Source organism: Schistocerca cancellata, chromosome 3 (genome assembly GCF_023864275.1).
Source record: "Schistocerca cancellata isolate TAMUIC-IGC-003103 chromosome 3, iqSchCanc2.1, whole genome shotgun sequence".
In the NCBI taxonomy this organism is placed as follows: Eukaryota; Metazoa; Arthropoda; class Insecta; order Orthoptera; family Acrididae; genus Schistocerca; species Schistocerca cancellata.
Genome location: NC_064628.1, coordinates 171,565,263 through 171,578,146, shown reverse-complemented (window position 1 = coordinate 171,578,146; position 12,884 = coordinate 171,565,263). Strand labels below are relative to the sequence as shown.

Here is a 12,884-nt window from a genome sequence, read left to right as displayed (position 1 = left end):
TACGAAGTTACACTCCAAACAAATACCTTCACAAAACATCTCCTGACACAATTAAATTAAAATCTGCATTCAGTGTTAACTAATTTCTCTTTCTCAGAAACGCTTTTCTTGCCATTTCCAGTCTGTATTTTATTTCCTCTCTACTTTGACCATCATCAGTCAGTTTACTGGCCGAATAGCAAAGCTCGACTGCTACTTTTAGTGTCTCGTTTCCTAATCTAATTCCATCAGCATCGCCTGATATCAGTCAACTACATTCCCTAAAGCTTTTTATATCCCCACTTTCAAGAAGCTGTCCTTTCCGTTCAACGGCATTTCGAAATCCTTCGCCGACTGACAGTATTACAACCTCGTCCTGGACTCGCATGCGGGAGGACGGCGGTTCAAACCCACGTCCAGCCATCCTGATTTAGTTTTTCCGTGATTTCCCTACATCGCTTCAGGCAAATGCTGGGATGGTTCCTCTGAAACAGCACGGCCCACATCCTTCTCCATTCTTACCTAACCCAATGGGACCGATGACCTCGTTATTTGGTCTCTTCCACCAAACCAACCAACCAACCTCGTCTCATCTCCATGAACTTTAATTCCCTTTCCGTATTTCTCCTTGCTTTTCTCCACAGTCTGCTCAATGTGCATATTTAATAACATTCATGATAGTTTACAAGCCTCATTCACTCCCTTCTCAGACACTATTTCCGTTTTATGCCCTTCGACCCTCACAAGTGCCATCTGGTTTCTGTAAAAATTATTAATAAGCTCTCTCTTCCCGTATTTTACCCCTGCTACCATCACAGATTTAAAGAGTGTTTTCCAGTAAACACTGTCAAAAGCTTTCTCTAAATCTACGAATGCTATGAACGTAGGTTTGCCTCTCCTTATTCTATGTTGTCAGATAAGTTGTAGGGTCAGTATTGCATCGCGTGTTGCAACACTTCTCCTGAACCCAAACTGTTTTCCCCGCGGTCGGCTCCTAGCAGTTTTTCCAATCTTCTGTAAGGTTAGTATACTGGAACCACGACTTATTGAACCGATAGTTCTTTAATACTAAAATCTGTCAACACCTGATTTCTTCGGAATTGGAATTTTCAGATTATTCTTGAAATCACAGGATGTCGTATGTTTTGGACATAAGGTGGAATAGTTTAGTTAAGCCTGGCTCTCGCAAGGAAACCAGCATTTCAGATGTAAGTATCGCTTAGTTTACAAGCACAGTGTGATGACAAAGAGCGTCCTTTTAGGCGAGTTCACAGCCTATTCGAATCTCTACATTTTGAACTAGGTGTGCTCGGGCATGATAGGTTTCTATATATTACATCTTTCTGGATGTATACCAAGCAATTAATATTGTAAAGGTTGATCCATAACGCGCACCGGTTTTGGAACGGCTGGTAAATTTGTCGGTTGGTGACATAGTTTTCATTCGTTTCTGTTTCCAGGAATATTCAGACCGTTTGAATTTCTCGAATTCGATATCTAAGCCTGGAGCAGTTCACTTGTGCGCAATGCATGCTAATCGTGAAAACGTTTTATCAGAATGGGGAAATTTATGCAGCAAGCGGCAGGAGAAAGTTAAGCGGCAGGCGACTTCGCGCGATTCTAGGGCGTAACGAGGCACTGAAAGAATAAACAGTTCGCAGGCTTATGAAAACGCTCTTTGAGATGCGTTCAACAGTAAACGTTAAAAATCCTTGTCGTCGTCGTTCTGGCCGAAGAACAGAACATTGCGGTGGTTCTTGACAGCGTGTGAAATCAGTTCGTCACCGTTCGCAACGATTGGGCTTAAGCAGTTCTTCAGTACAGAGTATGATCTCCATTACCGCCCCCATAAAATTCACTTGACAGAGTAGCTGAAATTGACGGATTACCAGAAAAGGCGACAGTTTGTTGAGTGAGTTACGTGAGGACGACTTCAACAAAAAAAAAAATCATCTTCAGTGAAGCACATTTCCATTTAAATAGTTTTTGTGAATAAGCACGGCTGCCGTATCTGTGGGTCTTAAAATCTTGCATGATCCAAGAAATGGTAACGCATTCACAAGGAGTGACAGTTTGGTATGGAGTGACGTTTGATAACAGAGTTTTCGTGGCCTCATTTGGATGGAATGGACATAACACAAGTGTGGTCTCAGCAGAATGGTGCCACCTGCTGTACTTCTCGCGAAACAAATCAGTTGCTCCATGAGCGGTCCTCGGATCGCCTCATTTCGCGCAATGCTGCTCATCAATGACCACAAAGTTCACGTACCTCAACTCAAGTAACTTAACTCCTTGTGACTGTTTTCTGTCAGGTCATCGTAAGTCAGTGGTGTATTCCAATAAACCCCAAAACATCCATGACTTTGAGGAAATTCGACGAGTGAACAGCGAAACGGATGTGGAAACTTGTCGCACAGTCATAGTGAATTTCATGGACAGAGTTCTTGCATGCCAGCGCAGTAGATCAGGTCATATGTCTCACAGTTTCCATACATGAAATGGGAAGGTTACATGAACATGTTTACGTATTTTGTTTGTGTTTTTTGTGAAACAAACTTCTTATTTTGATATATCAAAACCTGTTCCAACACCTCAAAAGCGACTTCTAATCAAATTGCGTGCCTACGGAGTATCGTGTGGCTGGATTCATGATTTCCTGTCAGAAAGATCACAGTTCGTAGTAACTCACGGAAAGTCATCGAGTAAAGCCGAAGCAATATTTGGCCTTCCCCAAGAAAGTTTTATAGGACTTTCGCTGTTCTGAACTGCATAAACGGTTTAGAGGACAATCTGAGCAGCCCCTTAAATTGTTTGAAGATGATGCTGCCAATTACCGTCTTGTAAAGTTAACGGATGATCCAAACCAACTTCAGAATGATTTAGTCATGATATCTGTAGGGTGTGAAAAGTAGTAATTGACTTTAAATAACGAAAAATTTGAAATCATCCACATGATTGCTAAACAAAACTCACTAAATTTCAGTTACACTATAAGACGCACAAGTCTAAAAGCTGCGAATTCAACTACATACTTAGAGGTTACAGTTGCGAATATCTTAAGGTGGAACGATCACAGAGACAATGTTGTAGGGAAAGCGAACCAAAGACAGCGATTTATTGACAGAACGATTTATTGCCAGAACATTTAGAAGATGCAACAAGTCTACTTCAGAGATTGCCAACACTACGCTTGATTGTCCACTTCCGGCAGGATGGCATCCGCATCAGGTAGGATTGACGGAAGGCATCGAAAAAGTTCAAAGAAGAGTAGCTTGTTTTGCATGATCGCGAAATACGAGACAAAGTGCGAGGGATATGATAAGCGAATCGTGGTGGTAAGCATTAAAACACAGGCGCTTTTAGTTGCAGCAGGATTTCAATCACAGACTTTGCCCCGCGGATTCGAAAATGTTTTTGGCACCCAGCAACACAGGCAGAAATAATAACCATAGTAAAATATAAGGAGATTCGCACAGAGAAATTTAACTGCTCAATTTATCGCGCGCTCTTCGAGAGTGAAACGGCAGAGAAACAGCTTGAATGTGGTTCGATGAACCCTCTGCCAGGCACTTGATTGTGAATTGCAGAGTAATCACGAATTGTAGATGTAGGTGCGAATGGTGATCTCGACTTGGTAAGTGCACTGGAAAATAAAATTACGAATTTCAGCGAAGGAAAGTAGCACCTCTAATTAGCCTCTGTAAATTTTTAGTCCGTTGCAGCGCAGGTAGGGAGTGCTTCACGCAGTCATGGAGCGTCCCAGTAACCTGGTGCGATCCCGAGGCAATCGTATCAGGCACCTTCTGCGGAAACGTCTGTGCGAAGGCCAACGATGTTAGATTACATTCAGAGGGATGGCGTGACAAAGGAAAAGATCCGTTTCTGTCTACTGTGAGACACCAATCTTTTCGGGACACTGGCAACCTTGTTACTCTCTCACCGGATATTTTTCCAAACAATGAAATTGCTTCCATATTGCAGCTTCAAAAGTCAAAAGTAAATTATAGCTTTCTTTTCTGACTAGGGCAGTTTATCATTGAACAACTACAGGATACTGCTCCTGCCTGTCTCATGGTCTTCTTGGGTTTGATGAGAGCTTAAATAAGGTTAGCCAAATAAGAAGATCGCTCTGTTTCTGCATTTTTGGGATAGTACGTTGATTTACGTTTCAAGCAGGTGTCTCACTTCAGTATTTTGGCAGAAAAGTGCTGCAAAAGATTTGTTTGAAGTATTTCAGACAATTGCATCACAATATAAGGTAAATCTGAAGAAACAAGTTGTTCAGTTGCCCATGGACGTTCCTAATGCCAATAAGACATTCCTAAGAGAATTAAAAAACGAGTTTCAAATCAAGGGTAATCCATATAACCCTGTGAATTTGGACTTTGGGCCATCTGTCTTACATACAGTCTACAAGACTGGGGGGGTGGTGGTTAGTGTTTAACGTCCCGTCGACAACGAGGTCATTAGAGACGGAGCGCAGGCTCGGGTTAGGGAAGGATTGGGAAGGAAATCGGCCGTGCCCTTTGAAAGGAACCATCTCGGCATTTGCCTGAAACGATTTAGGGAAATCACGGAAAACCTAAATCAGGATGGCCGGAGACGGGATTGAACCGTCGTCCTCCCGAATGCGAGTCCAGTGTGCTAACCACTGCGCCACCTCGCTCGGTAGAAGTCTACAAGACTAGCGCTTGTTGGAACCTTATTCAGTTTCTTTATGTAATCTGCTTATAAATGTTCTGTTCCGTCGAGCTGATTTCACCAACATTTCAAGCACCTCTGTTTCCGCCCATAAGTTTCATGCCATTCAGTTGGTGGATAACAAAATGGTGGCAGTTATGTCTCATCAAATGATAACCGCTGTTGGAAAGAGCGCTAGAAAAGTAAAAAGCGAAAAAAAAGTAACAGGAGGAGTAAAACCGAAACATGTCACCATTTGAATTCCTGAAGTCTTAGTTAACAAATAGTATGTGAGCCCCTGAGGGACAAAATGCTGAGAGTTCACCTCGCCTTTTTCACTCAGGTTGAAAAGTACTCCGTCTTCAGGCCACAAGTGGCTCATCGGGACCATCCGACCGCCGTGTCATCCTCAAATGAGGATGCAGATAGGAGGAGCGTGTCGTCAGGACACCGCTCTCCCGGTCGTTACGATGGTTTTCTTTGACCGGAGCCGCTACTGTTCGGTCGAGTAGCTCCTCAATTTACATCACGAGGCTGAGTGCGCCCCGAAAAATGGCAACAGCACATGGCGGCCGGGATGGTCACCCAACCAAGTGCTGGCCACGCCCGACAGCGCTTAACTTCGGTGATCTGACGGGAACCAGTGTATCCACTGCGCCAAGGCCGTTGCCCCCACTCAGGTTGAACTGTTCCTAAATTTTAATCATGTTCCCCTTTAGGTTTTTTTCTCTTTGCGTCCCTCCAGACTACGATCAGAGAATTAGTGAGAAAATGTGTAAAACTAGAAATTTTATGCAATAAGACTGTCTTCAATATAGACCTGAGCTACAACATAAATCTGTTGCAACCTCAGAGAGTGGTTTGAGGTTAATGTGCTATATCAGTGGATACCTTGCTCTTTAGAAGTGAGTGGCTTATATGTATTTATTAAGAGTATGGTATCCAAAATTCTGTATAAATCGTTCCTGGAGTATTCTTTTACTAAGGGGATAACACGCTTAAATTCGGAAGTGGTATATGACGCTGACCTTTTGAAGAGACACAGCTTTAACACAGCTCGCTGCCTTAAATAGCTTTGGTGGTCATGGGGCTGATGCCATTGCCCCTGAATTCAAAAATTGTTTATAGATCAGGCCACTAAAGGAAATTCGTAAAGAATTTAATTGGAACCGTGATTGCACCAATCAGTTCTGAACGATGGTCACAGGGTATAAAAGTGGACGTGGAAATCTACAGATATTTATTAAGCTTGCTTGCAATCTGGTTCTTGGAAATGCCATTCTAAAAGAGGTGTCTCTGTCAACTCTTCCATTCTGGTCGAAAAACTGAAGCCACTCTCACTGCCCTTTGTACCGTTCTCGATGTGATCAAGGTTACGGGAGGTGTTAGATCTAATCCCATCACGAAGCAGTTAATACATAGAGTTCTAAGCGCACATATTAGATGCATTGAACCAGCAGCAGAGGAAAGGGCGGTTCAGAAGTCCTCAAAATCAAATCAGACAGAGAGGATAGAGATGAGAGAAAATCTAAGAGAGCTACAAAGGAAGAACACAAAACTCACTGAAAGGGCTGAGAACGAGGCTTATCAGACTGAAGAAGTTCTATCACTAAAATACATCTGCTTGTGACTTCACATAGTGTCCATATTGTAAGAGGTCCGAGCAGATGTAATTTCGAGGTATTGCTCATGCGCTGCCTGCGATATGCAAGGTATAAGAGAATCTCTGACCAGAGAGCAGTGTTGACTGCAGTAGGAACTGTGTAGCTGTAGCAGTAAGTTGTTGCTAGTCTGCAGTCTGCTCTGGTCTGGTCTGGTGTATCGTGTTGGCTGGGCCGGTCGCGGTGCAGCGATGCCGGAGCCTGATCATTATTGTATAAGGTAAAAAGCAGTCTCGCGCATATGTAGTAATGTTATCTCAAGTCCCATGTAAATGTTTTAAAAATGTCCTAATAATAATCTTTCTCATATAAAGTAATTTTTAACAACCATTCATTTCAATTTAAAGAATTTACTAATTTCTCCAATCCATGATCATCCCGATTGTTGCAAAAGAAAAATCAGTTGCTTCCTTTCATAAATGACAAATATATCGGCCAGCATTGCACAGGGCTGTGCCAGAAAAATTTATTGTAAGAGCAGATATATATGCGTTACCCGGCGACTTCATTGAGGTAAGAATTTTTCTCTTTGTATTCAGAATGATCTTTCAGGGCCATGACGCAGCACTGCTGACGTCCAAAATTTACCAGGTTAAATTCACAGTCAATTATTGAAAAGTTATAAGTGAGCGACAAATCAATTGAGGGGTTAGTTACATTGTATTATTACCAGGTTACTGAATATTTTTTGTTGGGACGTTTCACTGAATATGAACGACATAATTATAATTTTTACTGTTGAGACGTTTAGGAATTTTTCTCTTTTGAGGTTACACTAAAATGGGAACGAATTTTGTGGGGAGGTAAAATGAGCATGAATTTTGTGGGGAGGTTACACTTGGCGACAACCGGCCAGGATCGTATTACTTTGTGAATTTCTGAAAAGTAGTCATATATCTGCTCTTATTTACTTAAATGTAGTTTGCATCTGGCGCAACACATTTACTAATTTGTCACTCTTTCTTTCACAGATCATCGGCAATTTATTGCTCTTTGTTGTAATTGTGTTTGTTCCATTTTTGCTTCGTCTTTGTTTCATTTTGTCCTTAACTTTGATTTGTGAAAAATGCCGCGAAAAACTGTTAACAGTACATCACGATGTGCAATGAGTGAAATAGCCGAGTCGAATCATTTGTCCGATAATACTTGCGACACTCAGTGTAATAGTGATAATCGTCTAATTACAGATAATCAGTGCCTACCGATCACTAGTAATGATTTTGATCCTAATGATGAACAAACAAATTCAATTATGTCCACAGTAAATGTAACAATTGATGACGCGGCACGTTCCGTTACAATGAACGCTGTCCAGTTTGACACGCCTGATTTGCAAAATTTGCGTAGCGAACAGATAATTGTTTCTAACGAAGGTGACCAATATACACAAAACACGTCAGATTTATTTGAATCCGATGTAGTGGCCAACAGTGCACATCCCATTAGCGAACCTTTTCGTGAATCAGACAATGACCAAATGGTTATTCAAAACGTGTCAAACGTAGATACACCAACACACAGCATAGAAAATAGAGTCACTACGTTTAGCATGGATCAAGTTATGGCAGTATTGCTACAACTTAATGAAAAAATAGACAACAATTCCAAACAGTCGAAGAAAGAACAAGACGACAATTACAAACAACTTAATGAAAGTCTCAAACAACAACTTAATGAAAATAATGAAAATCTCAAACAACATATTAATGAAAAACAAGACAACAATTTCAAACAACTTAGTGAACAGATTACAAACAGATTAGCATACAACCCTGAACCTGCTCAGACATACAGAGACGATAATTTTTATTACAAACACTTTCTATCTGTTAGGAAATTTAAAGTGCTTAATAATGACAGAACACAGATATAGAATTGGATTGGATACAACAACTTGCTTTTGAATTTTCACCGGCATTGCCTGTAACGCAGAAACTAAAATTTATTTGTAGCGCGTAATTGACCTCAGGGGTTTCATTACACTTCGATGAATATGTGCCGTAGCGTGCACAGGGCCCCGAGCTGTAGTAGTGCTATTTCATCTTCAGTTTTCTGCACTGCTGCCTTCTCTTCTACTATCCTTTATATCTATCAAAACAGCTCTTCAACTATCGATCTATCTAGGATTAAGGATGAGTAAAGAAAACCTGATACGACAAGTTTTACCGAAAGTGACAGTTTTCTTTAGACACTCCCGAAACGACAACTACCGGCGTAATTTTAACAACAGACAAAATTGTAATCATCAGTATGTACAACATTTTGAGCAATCGTCAAAATTATCAGCAAACACATTTTCGTAACAATAGAGGCTTTTCCCTACAACAGCAACAAAACCAGCCGGTTAGTATACCTAACCAACAATGTAGTCTGCAAGCTCAACCAAGCTTTAATGTTTCGCCGCCTACACGTATAGCGTCGGCCACACCAAATAGCAACGCACAGCATTAAGGAAATCACTACGTACAGAAGACACATCATTTCAATTCCTATCGCAACGCGCCGTATAGCAATTATTATTATGACAGACGTAAAAGTAATGAGCACAATTTTCAGCGTACATTTAATAACAGTCGGTCTTACCAGCAGCAAAATCATCCGCAACAACACATTATCATGAATGAACCAGACAGTCGGTATCATCCCGAACGTAATACGTCAGGAAGAAATAACAGAACAGTACAAATAGTTGAAATGCCACAGCATCCTCCCGAAAATAACAGCACGTCAGAAATAATTTGACTAGATACAGTACAGGTTGCATCTTCCAGCAACGCAACCAATACTTTTGACACACAAAATCTTGTTCACGAAAATGTTATTAGTTTTGACGACATCCGATACACACTTTTGCATGAAAGACAGAATCACAACGTATGTAGACGACATCGTTATTGCAGAAGCTAACTGGTCTGAATACAATCTGATTCTTGAACAACTGTTGCAAACTTTTCGTGCACAAGGACTCACAGTTAATCTTAGCAAATCGCACTTTGGCAAAACTTCTATAAAATTTCTTGGACATGTAATTTCATCAGAAGGCATTGCGCCTGACCCGGAAAAACTTCAAGCTTTACGTGACATTACTGTACCTACGACAAAGAAACAATTACGCAGCTTTCTGGGATTAATTAACTTTTTTCGTAAATTTATTCATTACTCTGCTTTAGACACCCCTAGATTATGTCAATTGACAGGTAAAAACACTATTTGTTCCTGGGATAGCCAAGCACAGTCTGAGTTTGTTAATTTGAAACTTGCCTTGTTGAATGCAGTTCTTTTATCACACCCAGATCTTACTAGAAATTTTTCCATTGCCACCGCTTTAGGCGTACACATTTTTCAGGAAATTGAAGAAGACAGTACTATAGTAATTAAAAACATCGCCTTTGCAAGTCGCATTCTGTCACCTGCTGAACGCAATTATTCTGTTACAGAACTTGAAACATTATGTGTTGTATGGGCATTTACGAGATTTCGGCATTTTCTTTGTGGAAGACATACGACCGTTTAGACAGATCATAGAGCTATCCAGTTTTTGCTTTCCGCTAAATTTACACACGACAGATTAAGCAGATGGAAACTTTATTTACAGGAATTTACTTTTACAATTGTTCATATTCCCGGTACGCAAAATATTGTAGCAGACGCACTATCCCGCTCTCTCAACAACAATCAGCAAGACATCGCAACCAAGTTCTGCCAAGCAAATTTTAGCGTCATGTATATTCAACAAAGTCCGCCCTCGTGGTCTCACGGTATCGTTCTCGCTTCCCGAGCACGGGGTCCCGGGTTCGATTCCCGGCGGGGTCAGGGATTTTTCCTGCCTCGAGATGACTGGGCGCTGTTGTGTCGTTTTCATCATCATCATTCATCCCCATTACGGTCGGAGGAAGGCAACGGCAAACTAACTCCATTAGGACCTTGCCTAGTAAGGCGGTGCGGGTCTCCCGCATCGTTCCCCTACGCTCTGTAAAGAAGCATGGGACTTCATTTCCATTTCCATATTCAACAAGTTGCATTTGAAAATTTCATTTCGTCGTCGTTACGAGATATAGCACAAGAGCAGAGTAAAGACAACGTATGGAAAGAAATTAAACACCTTTGGCAAGATAGGAATAATGTTACCATTAGAAACCATTACACTGTACACAATAACTTTCTGTTCCGCCGCTCTCACCCTGACAGCAACAACTGGTTACTATGCATATCTGACGAACTTGTTAACAAATTAATTTGGTATACTCATTTAAGTTACGCACATTACGGAGCCAGAAAATGTTTTCTTATACTGAGACAGAACTGTTATTTTGCCAACATGGAGAAACGTACACGACGAGTTTTAGCGTCATGTAAAATCTGCTAGAAAGCTAAGCCAGACACGACTTCACATATTCCTCCGTTACATCCCACTGTACCCGTTAAATTGAGACACATGGCAGCTGTAGACATTTTGGGTCCTATTCCCAGATCTAATAGAGGTTTTTGTTACATCTTTGTCGCTGTTGAACGAACTTCGAAATTTGTTACCTTCACTCCGTTACGCAAAGCTACTGCTAAATCTGTTTCGAAAGCATTTGTAAAACATTTTCTATTTCATGTAGGGCATGTATTGAAAGTAATTTCCGACAATGGACGACAGTTTCGATCTGCTATATGGACACATATGTTACGAACAAGAAACATTTCTCTGATTTATATATCCAAGTATCATGCTTCTTCGAAGCCTTGTGAACGACTAATGAAAGAAATTGGTAAACTATGTAGAATATACTGCCATAACAATCAAATTGATTGGGATACACACATACTGTCATTCCAGAATGTAATTAACTCGATACCAAATGAATCTACTATGCTATCTCCGACTGTTATATTGAAAAATGTTGAACCACCTAACAAAATTAAAGAATTAGTATCCTTTCCAACATCGCGTCGACTACGCCACCATGAAATAATTGACATTGCTCTCAACAACATCAAACGTGCCGCAGAGCCCCGGAGAAGACAGCAAAAACAGGTTTGTGCACGCCGTGACTTTTACGTTGGACAGAAGATATTAGTACGTACACACTATTTATCCAACAGAGGAAAGAGCAGATGCAGTAAATTTGAGATTCTATACGCAGCTCCATATCGAATTCGCAGCATTCCTCACCCCAATGTAGTACATGTGGAAACTTTGAGAACCAGAAAAAGCAAGGGCAATCACCATGTCTCCAATATTAAACCCTTTATTGAATGAACATACTTCATGATTTATCACACTGTAATGCCATTGCCTGATTTTTATATGACCACTTATGCAATTATATTTATATGAACACTTACTGATGATTATCATATTTTTTCTTGGCAAGTACCCGGCAAGGTAAGGTTAGCAGGTCGCTTTTCTTGTTGTTACACATCAGACCGTGCACATTTTTCCAGATAAACTTACATATTTTATGACCAATTATGCAATTCTATCTATGTGATTACTTACTGATGATTATCATATTTTTCTTGGCAAGGTAAGGTTAGCAGGTCGCTTTTCTTGTCGTTACATATCAGACCGTGCACATTTTCCATTTTTTGTGTATGTATGATTGTTTTCCTGTTTTGTTTGTATGCACTAAGTAATCTTTAAGATATAACAAACACCTGTTGACTTTGACATTTTTCCTTATGATATCTCAACATCGTGACTATTTTACATTTTTTTTTTCTACTACATTATGATACTCTGTGCACATTTTTTTTTTTTTTTTTTTTTTTGCACTTGAAAGCTGTCTATGTTTAAGACATAATACGTTTTCTGTCATGCTATGCTGTATGCTTAATTATATCACTAGAAACCAGTTTTTATTTAATGAGTATATGATTTAAATGCAAGATATTAATCCTTATTCATCATTTTCAGAAAGCAATAACATGTAAAAGAAATAGCTTACACAAACTACAGTGGATTACTATGAAATGGGAATTTCACCTTCGGAATGAACGAAAGAAAATGCAATGTCTTGTTACGAAGAGTAAATGGATCAAATTAACAAACATTAACAAGAATGTACTATACACATCGTATGATAGCAGTCTTAACTACTTACTTTCTTTCAGAATACGAGGCGATTGATGCAGGCTGTCAGACAGAACTACACATCTTAGTTTTAGTGATGTAATATGCTAGAAATAAGAAACTCTATACTATGAATAGTTGTATGAAGTGAATGGTAATGTGAATAATGAATAATGAAGTGTCTTTTTTGCAGATGATAATGAATAGTTATATTAAGAATATGCTAATATGAATAATGAAGTTTTTCTTTGCAGGTAATGATAGTAATGAAGTTATGGTAATATGAATAATTAAGTTTTTTTTTTTTTTTTTTTTTTTTTTTTTTTTTTTTTTTTTTTTTTTTTTTTTTTGCAGATGAGGATAATGATGAAGTTTATATATTTACTATTAGTTAAGAGATGCTATGTAGTTATTTAAATATTTGTTGCAGTTCATTTTGACAGTATGTCTTATGTCGCATGGTATAATGACCGAATGTTTTGGAAAGGACAGCTAGAGTACATACA

At 39.7% G+C, this 12,884-nt stretch overlaps 1 pseudogene; it reads right to left on the bottom strand.

Moving 5' to 3' along the window:
• Positions 1 to 5,212: 5,212 nt before the first annotated feature.
• LOC126177490 (5S ribosomal RNA) lies at positions 5,213 to 5,330 on the bottom strand (annotated as a pseudogene).
• Positions 5,331 to 12,884: the final 7,554 nt, after the last annotated feature.